Here is a 14942-nt window from a genome sequence, read left to right as displayed (position 1 = left end):
CACCACTGCTGTCCTGGCAGCTGGCAGCCTGGCTTGTGGCTGAACAGAGCTCCCCCTGTGGGAGCGCACTGACCACCAGTGGGCATCTCCTGCATTGAGCGTCTGCCCCTTGGTGGTCAGTGTGTGTCATAGTGACCAGTCATTCCCAGTGGTTCTGCTGGTAGGGTCAATTTGCATATTACCCTATTATTATATAGGATACATAAAAGCCTAAGTGACCGGCCTACTGGCCAGTAGCTATGCTGTGCACTGTGGGGCAGACGCTCGATGCAGGAGCTGCTGAGCTGCAGTTATTTGGAAGCAGGGGTTCTCAGGTGACACACCTAGAACCAGAGAACCAATTCTGGGGTGAATCACCCAAAAACTGCCCTCTCGAAATCTGGGACCCCTTGGGGGATGTCGGAGAGCTGGTTTCGGCCCAATCCCTGCAGGCCAGGCCAAGGGACTCCACCAGTTTATGAATCCATGCACCGGGCCTCTAGTTTTACATGAAAAACCATTTCAAGCTCATTCTCAGATTATCTGTGTCTATCACGTAAAAAAGGAAACATAAGAATCATTCTACTCCATTTTCTTGGTGCTCATTTTTATTATATTTGATCTATTTTTCAAAGAAAAAAAATTAAGGCAATATCTGAGACCAGTTTTAACTGCAAAAGTATTTAAACCTCAAAGATGTCAGGTTTTGGGTTGAATACTCTGGGTCATGTATATGGAATATTAGAGATAAATATTTAATTTCCTAAAACTGCATTTCCTAAATATACACAGTTTTTTATATTTTGAAAATAAAATTGGAAGCATCATAGAATAGCAAAATTAAATCTATTGTGAGTTACTGTAAATATAATACAATACAAGGATTAGGTGACATATACAAGATTCAAGATAAGCACAAGAGTTAATCAATAAAAGGGATAGAAATTTCAGCTTACAAAAATAGCTGGCTGTTTTAAAAATAGGAAACCATATTTTATAATGAAATCCAAAATATTTATTCATATTTGTATTAGTTTGCTAGGGCTAACATAAGAAATTATTACAGACTGGCCCTGGTCGGATGGCGTCCTCCTGTACACCAAAAAATTTGTGGGGTCTATCCCCAGGCAGGGCACATACATAGGTTGCAGGTTTGATCCTTAATCAGGGTGCATATGGGAGGCAACCAATGGATGTTTCTGTCTCCCATCAATATTTCTCTCTTTCTCTCTTCCTCTCTCTCTAAAAATAAAATACCGAAACAAAACAAAACATATCCTTGGGTGAGGATTAAAAAAAATTATTATAGACTGGATGGCTTAAACAACAGGAATTAATTTTTTTACAGTTCCTAAGCCTAGAAATCCAAGATCAAAGTGCTGGCAGGTTTGGTTTCTTTTGGAGCCTCTCTCCTGGGTCTGCAAATGGCCATCTTCTTGCTGTGTCCTCACATGGTCTTTCCTCTGTGTGGCCACATCTCTAGCCTGTTTTCTTCTTATAAGGACACCAGTCATATTGGACTAGGATTCCACCCCACTGGCCAATTTTAACTTAATAACCACAGGGTGGAAATCAGACATAACCTTGAGAAACCAGGACTGAGGGGGAGGGCAAGTGAGGGTACATGAGGGGATGCATTTTGAAATGTAACAAGATGAAATTTTCATCACATGTATACAGAACCTTCAATATACAAAAAGTGGTGTTTCTTGATCACCTGAATTTATGGTCTGTGATTTGGACCTGGAACTGTACTTTTTAAATATTCGATTTAGTTACAACAACCTCTGCTAACAAGGACTGAAAAAGATTGAGCTGCAGTATGGCTTGATCCAAGGCTAGAGACTCATGAACTGTAAAATCTTACCAGAGCTCTTGTAATATGCTGTCATAAATTGAACACCCCCCCCCCCCACCACCAAACAACAACCCAGCACAGTGTGAAATACTGGCCTTCTGCAGTATCATGAAGATGATCTTATATATAATCTTGGAAAGTGGCGGCCTGGAAAGAAAAACATGCACAATCTTGGTGCAAATGTAAGCTAACTCTTGTTATTCAGTTTGATGACATTCTGGTCAAAATGAATTTATTAGTTTTTCTTCTAGACTTGAAATTAAAATAAAAATGGGAAATAGCCAACTTTTAGGGAAGAAGGAATTACTCAAAGGAAGCCAATATTTTGAGACAATAGTTAAAAAGAAAGGTATTGTGTTATTTGTATTGTGTTATTTATAGAAATTAGCCTCAGCCTAAATGACCTAAATCATACTGCATTTCAACCAATCCATAATTAGATCAGCCCACGTTCAATTAAATGAAATCAATAAAAACATGTTAAAAAAATGCAGGCTCTACTGTCAAGTGTCTGTGTGAACCTGGGCAATGTACCTGGCTTTTTTTTTTTTTTAAATAGAGTATATTTTACAATTCCAAAATGTTGTACACATTAAATCTGATCACATATTTAATGTGCATGGCAATTGTCATAATTTATGTTATTATTAAAACTTTTACTAATTGGAGGTTTTTAGCAGCCTGACCCATGATATAAAATGTTGGATTTTTGTTGGCTTAACCATATATGTTTAGTTATTGAGTCATATGATTTCTGCATTTCCTAAATAATTTAATTTTATTACACATTAGAAATTATTGATACACAATAAAAGCTTTCCTATGGCTTTTCACAATGTACAGCTAAAAATACATGAAACTATAGTGAATGAAAGAATGAATTCTTTAGGCAATACTCTTTATGACTTCCGAAACAAAATAGGAAAAAAAGAAGAAAATTTTAATGGCCTCTGGCAGATATTAATGACAATAATAATGTCATAAATACTATAGTAATGTCCATTTTAGCCTTCTCAGTTTAGTCATTCAGGAGATTTTAACAAAATAAGCCAGTGAGCTTTCATATTCTAAAGAGGAGGTTTTGTTATGAATTTTCTCTGAGGGAAGTACAAGTGCAGAAGAATTAAGAAGTTCATTAATATCCTAATGAAATAACTCTTCTTTCAGGCCTCCTATTTCAGTTTCCTCTTCCAATAAAAGCCTTACTTAAGAAACAAATTTGTTTCATTAAATCAGAATTCTGCAAGTGTTGAGATTCTTAGACTAAAATAAAGAAAACATAGTTTTAAAAAGTCTTCATAATTCACAGCCTAATTTTTGTTTTTGAGATAAACTATGACTTATTTGGGAAAATAATGTGCAAGCCAAACAGGATTCTGGTAGCATTTATTTGAGGTTCTCTTTGTTTATTCTTTGTTGCCTTTTGCCATTTTGAAGACATGACATCTTTTTTTCTTGTAGCTTTATTAACTCTCATTAGTCCCTTTCTCAACACTTTTTTTTTTTTTTAACTCAGATGCAGAGAACAAACTGATGGTCTGCAGATGGGAGAAGGTTGGGTTGGGGCTGGGTGAAAAAAGGAAAAGGGACTAAGAAATACAAATTGGCAGTCATAAAAATAGTCATGGGATGTAAAGTACAGCATAGGGAATATAGTCAATAATATTTTATTAAATATGTATGGTTAACATCAGAATGTTAACGGTAAATGGTGCCAGATGTTAGACCCCAGTCTTTGAGTTTTGGCTAAGAAAGAATTCAGAACCAAGACTCAAATACAAGTGAAAGTTTATTTAGAAAGTTATAAAGGTAGAAGAAGTGAGCTAGCTGGGCTGTGTGAACTCAGGAGACAAGTTACAGAGATGATAAAGGGACCCTTGGAGCTTAGGAGAAAGAGAGCAAATATATGTGCCTTGAGGGAAAAAAGGGAGGAAAGGCATGGGAGTACTCAAGAGAGAGCTTGGTCCTTCATCTTAAGGGCTTTTAACTGGAGATCTCAGGGGATGGTCTCAATAGAATATTCATCAGCTTTCCGGGTGTGTTTCCTCTGGGTTGTGGTCTCCACTGATTGGTTGGTACCAGGGCAGAGGATCATTAGTCATTGCAGCTGGTCCTGGTGTCCGCCATGGCGCTGCCCCACCTGGCCTTGCTGCTTTTCTGGGCCTAGAGCTGAACAACTGAGGCCTAGATGTTATCTTTAGGACTTAATGCCTATAGGAGGGGTTCAGCAAAGGCTTGTATGGGAGTCCTCTGGCCCCCTTGTTCCTCCTCTAAGGGGGTCTCTCACATGACTAGCAACGTGTCAGGGGAGGCAAGGTCAGGGGAGGGTCTGAGCCACATGACCAGCAATGTGAAAGGTCAGGGGTTCTAAACAGCATGACCAGTGATATGTCAGGGGAGGAAAGATCACTCTGGGGACAAAGTCCCAGCCCAGTTTTGCTCATTTCTAGGCACACAGGGCTTCCTGCTCTGTTGACCTTCTGTACCTAGCCTGTTGTTTCTACTCTGCTCGTGTCTCTCTAACTGCCTCCTATATCAAGATGGATAGTCTTATTGGGGTGATCAGTCATAAAGTATACACATGTTTAATCACTATGTTGTACACCAGAAGCTAATATAATATTGTATGTCAACTAAATAAAAAAAAGAACATATCGGATTCATCTTACACTTTTGCCAGAACTGCAGTGACATAAATTTTTGTTTTGATTTAAACTTTTTATGAATTAGTTTTATTACTGGTGAATTTTTAACAGTATAAGAATATGAAAGCAAAAATCAATGCATGAACATTAAGAAAGCAGAATGTTTCTTGTTAGGGATTTTGTCTTGACCTTTGCCAATGAGGGTAGCAGCAGAGAGGGAGATAGTGAGTTAGTAAAGAAAGGGTATCATTACTTGCAACCCTGCTTATCCACCCCCACAATACCTGCAGCTGTTTCTTTCCAACTTGGGCTGGACATAATGGCTCTTGCAAAGAAGGGTGGCGGGAAGAAGAAGGGCCATTCTGCCATCAATGAGGCAGTGACCAGAGAATACACCATCAACATTCACAAGCACATCCATGGAGTGGGTTTCAAGAAGCATGCCCCTCAGGAACTCAAGGAGATCTGGAAATTTGTCATGAAGGAGATGTATGCATTGACATTAGGCTGAACAAAGCTGTCTGGGCAAAAGGAATAAGGAATGTCCTATACCGTACCTGGGTACAATTGTCCAGAAAATGTAATGAGGATGAAGATTCACCAAACAATCTCTACATGTTGGTCACCTATGTACCTGTCACCACTTTCAAGAATCTACAAACAGTTAACGTGGAGGAGAATTTACTGCTGATTGCCAAATAAAGTTATAAAATTGCAAAAAAGAAAAAAGAAAAAAAAAGGTATCATTTCTTGAGAGAGTCTTTACTAGAGTCAAAAGGTAGCAGTGATCCTTTGAAAATAGAACAGTCTACAGTAGTAATTGAAGGTCTTTTACAAGTCCCTTCACTGCTGCTGCTATTCCTGACAGTGAAGCTATTTTAACTTTTAATTCGCTGAAAGGCAAATAAGGCAGCTGTCTTCACAGTAGGAAGTTAGGGGTGAGTGTTGGAGAAACAGCTTCTCCTTTCATGTAAATTAAAGGAGACTATACTAGAGAAAAGTTTATAGTTACTCTACAGACTCTCAGCAAGCAGACCGGAGTGCCATCTTTAGTGAATCTCTTATAACTTCTTTTAATTGGCCAAACACATCAGATCTGAGGGCAGATTTTAGATTGACAGCAATGAAACTGTTGCTGGTTGAAATGGGGTCCTTTCACAGAGTCACAAGAAAAGCATTTCAGGACCCTATGAGAAGATGAGATGTAGTGGAAAGGCTCACTGGAATAGAAATAAAAGACTGCCCCCAGGTTCTTAATGGCTCATCTCTGTCCGTCCGGCTGTGGAAGAAGTCCAGCCTTGTCTTCGTCAAGCCCAGAAGAAGGACCAGGGTCCAGAAATTCTGTACCATTGGTCCAGTCCATGCCAACGCTTAGTCCAGTTCAGTCTCTGTCCCCACTTGGCTTCGTCTTTGTTCCTGGCTCTGCCCAGTGCTGTGTTGCTGTACCTCGTCTTGCCTTTGGGCCCCTGTGGCCACTATGGAGAGAGAGAGAGAGCTAATGGGAGTGCAGGAGCGCAGGAATGAATGGCAAACAAATGCCTGTTACCAAGCCAGAGGCCTTTGTTAAGCTTTGATTCTTTTATCTCTGGCTTTCAAACTGACCAATATCATTCCCAGTCCTTCTTGGGCTTGTGCTGGGCCCTCTCCCTAACGAATCGGTCTTTTCCCAGATTAGACATCTTCCCTTCATGGTTGCCGTCTTGGCTTCTACTGTGCATGCCCTAGTAGAAGGCCCTCCTCATGCACCATCTTGGCTTCTTCTGGGCATGCACCCACCACAGGAATTTCCACTTTATTGTTTTCTCTCTCCCCTGGCAATCCCGGCTAATGACTGGTAACCGATCCTTCCTGCCGCTTCCAGGATTAGGTTCCGAGGGTGGAGGATGCAGGGGTTCTCTGTGGAGCCTGTGAATGCTGCAACTTCCTAGTGACGCAGGTTTATTGTCCTAGTCAGCTCCCTGGTAGATTAGGCTTAATATCTGATTCAGCTTTCTAGTTTACTTTGCTTAATGTCAGATTTCCTTTGCTCCCTTCCTTTATTAATACTAGGTAACTACCTATGCTAACAAAACACCCCTTCCCTTTTGACTCTTCCTCCGCCTTCTCAAACATCAAAACCCAGACAACTTTTTGGATGATGCCTGAGTTTTAGTATTCTACTTAGTGCGTTGATAAAACCTCATTCTTTCCTTTATGACATTCCTTTTTATCAAAGCATTTTCCTAGAGGAATTGAAGCACATGTGGCAAGAACTAAGATTGCACCTATTTCTCATTAAAGATGTTAGCATCTTCGTCAGTGTTGCACGTGATCTACTAATGGCTACAGCCTCTGGATGAGTCCTTTTGAAGTTGCCCTCTAAAGGTCTCATCAGAAAGCATTAGTCTCTGCATTATCCCCTTCTGACTTCTGGTGGTTTTGTTTTATTTGGCTATTGATTGGTATTACACATCCCTCTTAATGCTAACATTAGGTGATGCTTTATAAGAGCACTTAGTGGAAAATTACTGTATATAAGTAGAAAGTTCATGAGGTAGTTTGAACTATGAGTCTGGGATGCATCTTTAGCCAAATATATGCTCTAACTATAGGACTGATTGGGAATTTTGGTTAAGTTGATTCATTTAACTTATCTCTCCTATACTTTTTGTCTTTTGTAGGGTAAACATGTATTATTTAGATGAATACTTCTCTTTGTATTCAATATAATACATTTTTAATGGCTAATGATTGTGTAGGTAATCTCATATAGGGGAGCAAAAGCATTTCCCTTTGGTTATCATTATAAATTTACTCCTGAACAAATTAGAAATGAAATCATCATTCCTGTCAGAAATGGGCAGGAAAACAAAGGCTTATTAAGAATTTGCTTTCCCCTGGTGAAATATATTACCAATAATCATTGCAGTCCATAATGCATGTGGTTTGGCATGATGTATTAATTTGCACTGATTTAATGGTTCAGAAATCATTTTTGTTTTACTTTATTGGATTTTCACTTCTGGGAACCTGCAGTCCTCACATATCTTGTGTAAACAAGTTTGCATGATGGTAATCACACTGAACCTGTATGGTGTTAGGACAAATACAAGTTAGAAGGCTCAGTTCTCCCTGTTGAAAATAAGGGAAGAGACTTCTCTTCCCCACGTTTTCCTAGAACATTTACTTTAGCAAACTTGTACTTTCTCCTCACTTTCAAACGTATATGAATCCTGAAAACTGGATAGGTCTATGTCCCAAGGATATTTTCCTCAAGAACCTGGGAGCCATCTCTTTGAAATGTAAACATCAAGGAAATTAGCGTCCCTGTATCCCAGTGTGAAGGGTAGGGCAGGAGAATTTGGTGGGAGCCTTGTACTAAGTTGCAAAACTACTTCTTGTCATAAAGATAAGAGAGGTTTGTTTTTCCTCTGGATAAAGCCAATTACCAGGTACATTTAAGATGAACCATGTGTGACAAATGACGCTGTCAGGTCCTCTTACTTGAGGACTAGTTATTGTTTATCTTGAAAATACGTGGCTAATGATTTGTATCTGCTAGGCTATATAAAAGAATGAGATTACCTTTCATCTTTGCACTTTCTTAGCAGATTGCATGTGATGCTCATTACATTTTAGTTTAATGCTTCTTCAAAATAGATTTTTTTTTTCTTTTTCTCTGTTACCTTTGGGGAGAGAACTTGTGAGTTCTGAGAAGATTTTGTTTTTAGTTATATTTCCCCAACAGTTGTCATGGACTATTATAAAAAGTAACACTTTGACCAATTTGTGCTTTTGGTTGTTCTGTGTCTTTCCTTCTTTAATCAGATGTTCAATTCAGAGTACCCTCTTGGCTAAAAAGCACTGAGGATTAAACAGTATTATGTAAAAAGAAAACAAGACATTCATTAGCATTTTTTTTTGCAAAAGAACAGCTTTCCAAATTCAACTGTGAAAGCTATTGTGCAGAGAGCATTAGCTAAGTGGCACGTTTGTCACTTTTTCTTTTAGTTAGTACTTAAATCCACTCAAACAATCTATTTTTAGGCTAATATTATTTCATTAAAGTTATTACTATTCATTTTAAATATCACTTGCTTGCAATTATACAGTCTGTAGAATCCTGCAAAATGTTAAACTTGGCATTGCTAACTCAAAGGTGACTTGTGGCACAGGAATGATTTATGCCTGTGGAATTGCAGAGGTCTAAAAATAGGGCTTGATGTTACATTAATATGTACTGCAGTACACAGGCACAATAGGGTTAGAGGAGATGGAGTTTCATCCTAGACTCTCAGTTTGCTTGCTTTTTGTCTCCGAGTCTGAGCAGCACTGGAATAATTAGACATTGCTCATTTATCATTTGTATCATTTCCCATCAGTGCATACCATCCTGCCCTGCCAGCTCCTAGGTGTGCACAAGCAAGCATGTAGTCTGTAAATAGCCATTCTGCACAACTGTAGGTGCTGTCTTAATTTGAAGATATCCTCTGTACATTGGACTGAACATTGACAGACCATTGCTGCTGGGTTCTGATGGGGTAAGTACGTAAGTATGACTTTGACCTTAGCACGAGATCAGAAATGAAAGCGTCCAGCTATATATACAGCACATATTACAGATTCCAGGAAGGTGTTTCTATTGACAAGGTAAATGCCAGCAGTTTTGGACAAGTAGCATTTCTGAGTGAATGGCAAGCATTTTGGTCAAGGTTTCCTCTGGTCTGATGCTTCTGATTTCAGATGTAATGAGGGAGATGACAGGCATTGACAGGTGCCTTTCTGAGTATGAACTCTGATCACATGAGAGGAAGTCATGTAATTGAGTTCACACATCTTTGTCAACAGGGCTATAGGTTACTTGAGCATAAGAGTATGCTGTAGAGAAAGAAATCAGGGCTAGTACCAGCCAGAATATATATGGGTGACTTAGGAATTGGGTAGTTTCTCTACTTGTTGAATGGACTGTTGATAAGACACAAAGGTGACGGAGAAGCTGTGCTCAGCATAGCCCCAAAGCCTTTTTAAATGAAATCTATGAAGATTGAGCATGATAGTTATAGGTTCACTTAAATATCGTGAATTGCTAGCTTAATTTTTCTCTACCAGAATATATTTGATTAACTTACTTTATAACTGATGAGGGAGTTTGGTTCAGGATATATTATCTACACTAATAACAGAGAAACATGCAAATTGATGTCACTCCACTACACCCACCAGCCAGTCAGAGCTACTATGCAAATTAACCCAACAAATATGGTGGTTAATTTGCATACACAGGCGCGGAGTGAAGACTGAAGACTGAAGACTGAAGAGGCTTGGCTTCTCTGCTGCGGCTGGACCAAAGGCCTGGGTCCCAGGTGCTAGAGGAAAACCGGTGCCGGCAGCCAGGGGAAGGAAGGCCTATTGCGCGAATCTTCGTGCAACGGGCTTCTAGTTGTCTTATAAAAAGGGAGTTGTTTAGATTTGGTGGTAGCTCTGGAATTCTGAAAAGCCATGGTAATTTAGAGTATTTCTGACATTGTTGTTTAATAAGTAGCTCAGTTCTTGGAGTTTATGGAAAAGATCTCAGGGATCACCCTTTCATCAATAATTTTACATTTTTGTAATGGCTTCCATGTTGCTGTGGTGAAACAATGTGGAACATGTTATACTAGTCACTAGTTGCCAATTTAAATGCATACTGGGAAGAGTAACCTGATTTTCAGGGAGCATTAACTTGATTTTAATAAATGTTGATGTTTAATTATGACCTTTAAGTTATATTTTTTGAAGAAAAATGACTCATGTTTTCATGACATGAACTGTTGAAAAGTCCAGATACTGTGGCTATTTTTAAAAATGGACTTAGATATTTTAAATGTAGCAATAGTTTCTGAATGCAACCTATTCCATTTTAATAGAAATGAAACCTAGTGAACCTGCTCCCATTACCTACATTATACTAAAAAACACATATAGTCAGTGGAGGCCTGGCTGGTATGCCTCAGTGGTTGAGCATTGACCACTGAACCAGAAGGTCATGGTTCAATCTCCAGTAGAGGGCGTGCAGGAGGCAGCTGATCAGTGATTCTCATCATTGATGTTTCTGTCTCCCCTTCTCCTTTCCTCTCTCTGAAATCAATAAAGACATCCTTAAAAAAAACAACAGAAGAGGACAAAGCACTACTTACAGTGAGAGCAGAAAGGAAAATTTCCTCTTACACTCTTATCGTTAACTATGCAGCAAGAAGAAGCTCCCACCAGCTTCACTTCGGCTTCTTAACCAGGCAAACTCCTACCTGTCCTTCAAAATCCATTAGTAATGTTGGCTTCCCCCCGCCCCCCCAGGACTCTTTTTCCAACCTCTTGTTCTACCCACAGGCAGAGATGATTACTCTCTCAGCACTTTGTTCATAGCACTGCTTTATATGTTTTAGAATTTATTTTTATATTTTCCTCCTTCCCTTGACTGAGTTCCTTGAGGACAGGGATTATTCCTTATTCATTTCAATATGCCAATGCCTAATGCCATTACACCTAGAGTGGGTATTCAATAAATATTTGTGAAAAGTGGGAAATGTTAATGGACTCTCAAACAGACTTCAGAAATGGTCCATCCTGATGGTGGTGATGGTGCATGCCCTCTGATGGATTGCTCTTGTAAAAGCTGCACCTAGGCTCCTGCAACCCATTAGCTGCAGACCGTCTACCTTGGAACCCACTTACATGTTACAGTTCTTTGTTTTTCAGGAAAAAAGCCAGGTTTGGGTTTACAGCAGAACTAACTCCCAATCTAAGGAAATTTGTAACAAACTATTGTATGATGAATGTGCATCTCCAAGTAAATGCAAAATACCTTTAATGTAGGTTCAAATTCATGATAAGCATGATAATGGATTGAAGATGTTTCAGTTCTTTGCACCGTTAGACTTATTTAAGAGATGGTATGGTAATTTGGTGTCAGCCATGTGGGTCAAGACCATGAGTCAATTGTGTATTGGCTCTTCTTGTGTCATTGGACAAGAAACCGAGATTGTGAAGTGCTGGCTCCTCAAGCAGCCCTGATATTCAAGGGACCTCTTAGAATCCTCAGGACTTTCCTGGGCCTTGGTTACTTCTAGAGCACTCTTAAAAAAGACTCCAATTCAGTTATTATTGAATAATCTGGTACTAATTTAGGCCATTTCTGTATTGTGTGTGTTTGCACATGTGTATCTGATTTTCTGCATGTATGGGCATCGTTTTAAGTCAGTTTAGGCTTCCACCCATGGACGGGGTGGCTTCAACAACAGACATTTATTTCTCAGTTTTGGAGCCTGAACATCTGATATCTGGTTGCCAGCATGGTTTGGTTCTCGGCCAGGGCTCTCCTTTTGGTTTAGTTTTCTGATGGTATTTTCACATGGCAGAGGAGAGAGAGAGAGAGAGAGAGAGAGAGAGAGAGAGAGAGAGAGAGAGAGAGAGAGAGAGAGAGAGAGAGAGAGAGAGAAGGGGAGGGGAGGGGAGGGGAGGGGTGGAGAGGAGAGGAGAGGAGAGGAGAGGAGATGGAAACTGTTGTTTTTTTCCCTATAAGGGCATTAATCCCATTCATAGGGACTCTACCTTCATGACCTAATTACTTCCTAAAGGCCCCACCTTCTAGTACCATCATGTTGAAGGTTAGGATTTCAATGTAAGAATTTTGGGGGGCACTAACATTCAGCCCATGATGGGTATGTCTTCAAGTGTCACAATTAAGAAGTATTCCATAGGAAACTATAGGATCTAGTGTATCATAGTGATTAAGACCGACCTCTTTTTCTGATTTATCCCTACCACTTACATTTATCCCTACCACTTGCCTTATTTTCCTTGGTTTCTGTGATAATGGAAATCAAAATAATGCCTATCTTCAGGCCACAGCATGAGCTGAGCATTGTCCATGCCCAAGCATTATCATTCATATTGTAGTCTATGTGACTGGCATCTCCAAGTTTGAAGAGCATAATGAATGAAGACCTGCTTGGTTATGAGCAGTAATGAGTCACTGCACATAGGAAGCACTGTGCTTGACATTTAGGATGTGCACAATAAATGACCACTTTCATCCTTATAGGAAGGTTCTCAGTGTTGTTGTTTTTTTCTTAATCTTCATCCAAGGACATTTTTCCCCATTAATTTTTGGAGAGAATGGAAGGGAGGGGGAGGGACACAGAGAGAGAGAAACATCAATGTGAGAGAGACACATCGATTGGTTACCTCCTGCACATGCCCTGAGGATCAAGCCTGCAACTGAGATATGCACCCTTGACCAGAATTGAACCCAGGTCCCTTCAGTCAGCTGACTCTCTAACCACTGAGACAAACTGGCTATGGTTCACTGTAGTTTTAAGAAGGCTGGATAGGATAAGGGGTATGACATGGGCTATCACAAATGACATTTTAAAGTGATGCTAACAGGTGAGTAAGGGTTTGAAAAATATAATCCATGTTATAATCATTGCTACAGTCTATGTTTAGAAGTCAGCTTGTTTGCTAGAAATCCCAGACCATACTGTATAAATGTACAATTATACATTTTATGTATTTGGAGGTGATTTTCTATCTTCAGTCTTGCTTTCTGAGACATTAATCCTTTAGAATATAACTTTTACTAGATGTAAGGGAATAAACTGAGGAGGCCTCTGAAAGAGTGATTCCAGAGATTTTACTGTGAAGACAGGGAATTGACTTTGAGTTCTTCCAGAATTTTAATGACTCTTAATAAACTTACAGTTCTGAAACAATATGGTTATCTTGTTTCCCCATCCACAGAAGAGCAAATCTGAAGGAGTGAGTGTGTGTGTGTGCACCCATATGTATGTGGAAAGCTACTATTATGAAGGGACAGTGTTTTGGGCGCATATAATACACAGTGATAGCCAGTGGAACAACCTAAAGCTTGATCTAGAGGGCTAAAAAAGAAAAATGAAAACAGCAACAACACCAAAACTCCACATTGCTGATATCCCTGAGATGTTAAGAAAATATGTTCAATATTTTCTATTTTAAAAGGAAAGTCACATTTAAAATGCATTCCCATTTTATGACCATTTATTAACTAAAACATGACCTACATGAAAACAACTTGTTAGCTAAGAGGAGGCAGCATGATATGGTGAAAACAGAGGTTGGAGTTGTACTTAGACTGGATTTACATTTCATCCAGATTCATGTCTATGCTTAAGGGATGTGGGCGGATTACTTAATGCTGTGAGTTTGGTTTTCTTATCTTTCTTATCCATGAAGTGGAAGTAATGCAATGCTTCCCACCATACAGGGGTGCTGTGAGGCTCCAATGACTTCATATGGTGTCAAGTGAAGCCAGCATATTGCTCCCTCCCAATATATTAGTTCCCTCCTTATCTGCTTGGTGAAATTTGTTTATCTGAAACACCCCATTCTCAATGAGATTTCACTACATTGCTATTTATCTGACTGGAAATTAAATTTATAATGCACATCTCAGATAATAACTGGCCATTGAATTCAGTAATTATGAACTCTGAATGATTTAGACATTGCTAAAAGCCCGCAGGTATGCGTCTATAGTAAAGTGCTAGGGTGGTCTAAGAGTTCTAAAAGGATTTGTTCTGTAGTTTTGTGAGGTTTCTGGAATGTTAGGACTTTCAGAGGATGAAAAAGGAAAGATAAATTTTATTCATTGCTAGTGCTACCAAAGTTAAGAAGACTGGTCACATTCTTGTGTTAAATGCACTTTTAATATAGTTCAGATAATGGAAGTGGGTGTGTTACAATTCACTCCCCGCCCCCCCCCCACACTTACTATTAGGTACTTCTTGTTATTATTATATATCTGATTGATTTGGAGAATATTCTAGAGACTTACACTATTGGTTAGGCAGAATGTTTCTATATTTTGTGATTTATCAGTTTTGCTCTTTTATTATTATTACTACTAGACTCAAATTGAAAAGATCCACAGATCCCTTTTTATCATGGAATTTTTAGTTTTTTTTTTTATGACATATACAGGATTGAAGAATTTTATGAAAACTGCCTAATTCCTTTAAATTTATCCAAAATATGCCATCTGCTTTGTAACCTCTAGTGTTCTTATGGTTTATTAGATTTATTATGGAAACATTTAATGTGTAAATATAATTTAATATGCTTCCCACAGGTGTTTAATTAGGCTTTAATTTCTGCCACTAGAATTAAATCCAGCAAAGTGTGTGTAGGTCTTTAAATCATAGTAATATCTCTCAATGTTAACTGGTCAAATGTGAATTTGTATCTTGGTTTAATTTTAATATCTTTAAGTCTCCGAGGGATTCTGATATCAGATTACTACATCAAAGAATTGATTCTTCAGCTTTTGGGGGTGGGGGCTATTTTAATAGCTAGGACTAATTTTGTTGCAAGTGACTGAGAATTCCAGCTCCAACTAGCTTAACAAGAAGGAATTGATTGGCTGATGTAGTTTGGAAGAATGCTTGGACAGATTGGAGACAGAG

General features: G+C 38.9%; 1 protein-coding gene and 1 pseudogene across 3 annotated transcripts in view; both read left to right on the top strand.

Moving 5' to 3' along the window:
- The window catches only part of TAFA2 (TAFA chemokine like family member 2), a 472775-nt gene that overhangs the window by 67484 nt on the left and 390349 nt on the right, over nt 1–14942 (top strand). The gene's annotated exons all lie outside the window — the stretch shown is intronic.
- Nucleotides 4787–5192, top strand: LOC132226169 (large ribosomal subunit protein eL31-like; annotated as a pseudogene).

The sequence above is a fragment of the Myotis daubentonii genome, chromosome 2 (assembly GCF_963259705.1).
Source record: "Myotis daubentonii chromosome 2, mMyoDau2.1, whole genome shotgun sequence".
Classification (NCBI taxonomy): domain Eukaryota; kingdom Metazoa; phylum Chordata; class Mammalia; order Chiroptera; family Vespertilionidae; genus Myotis; species Myotis daubentonii.
This window is presented reverse-complemented; position numbering and strand designations above follow the sequence as displayed.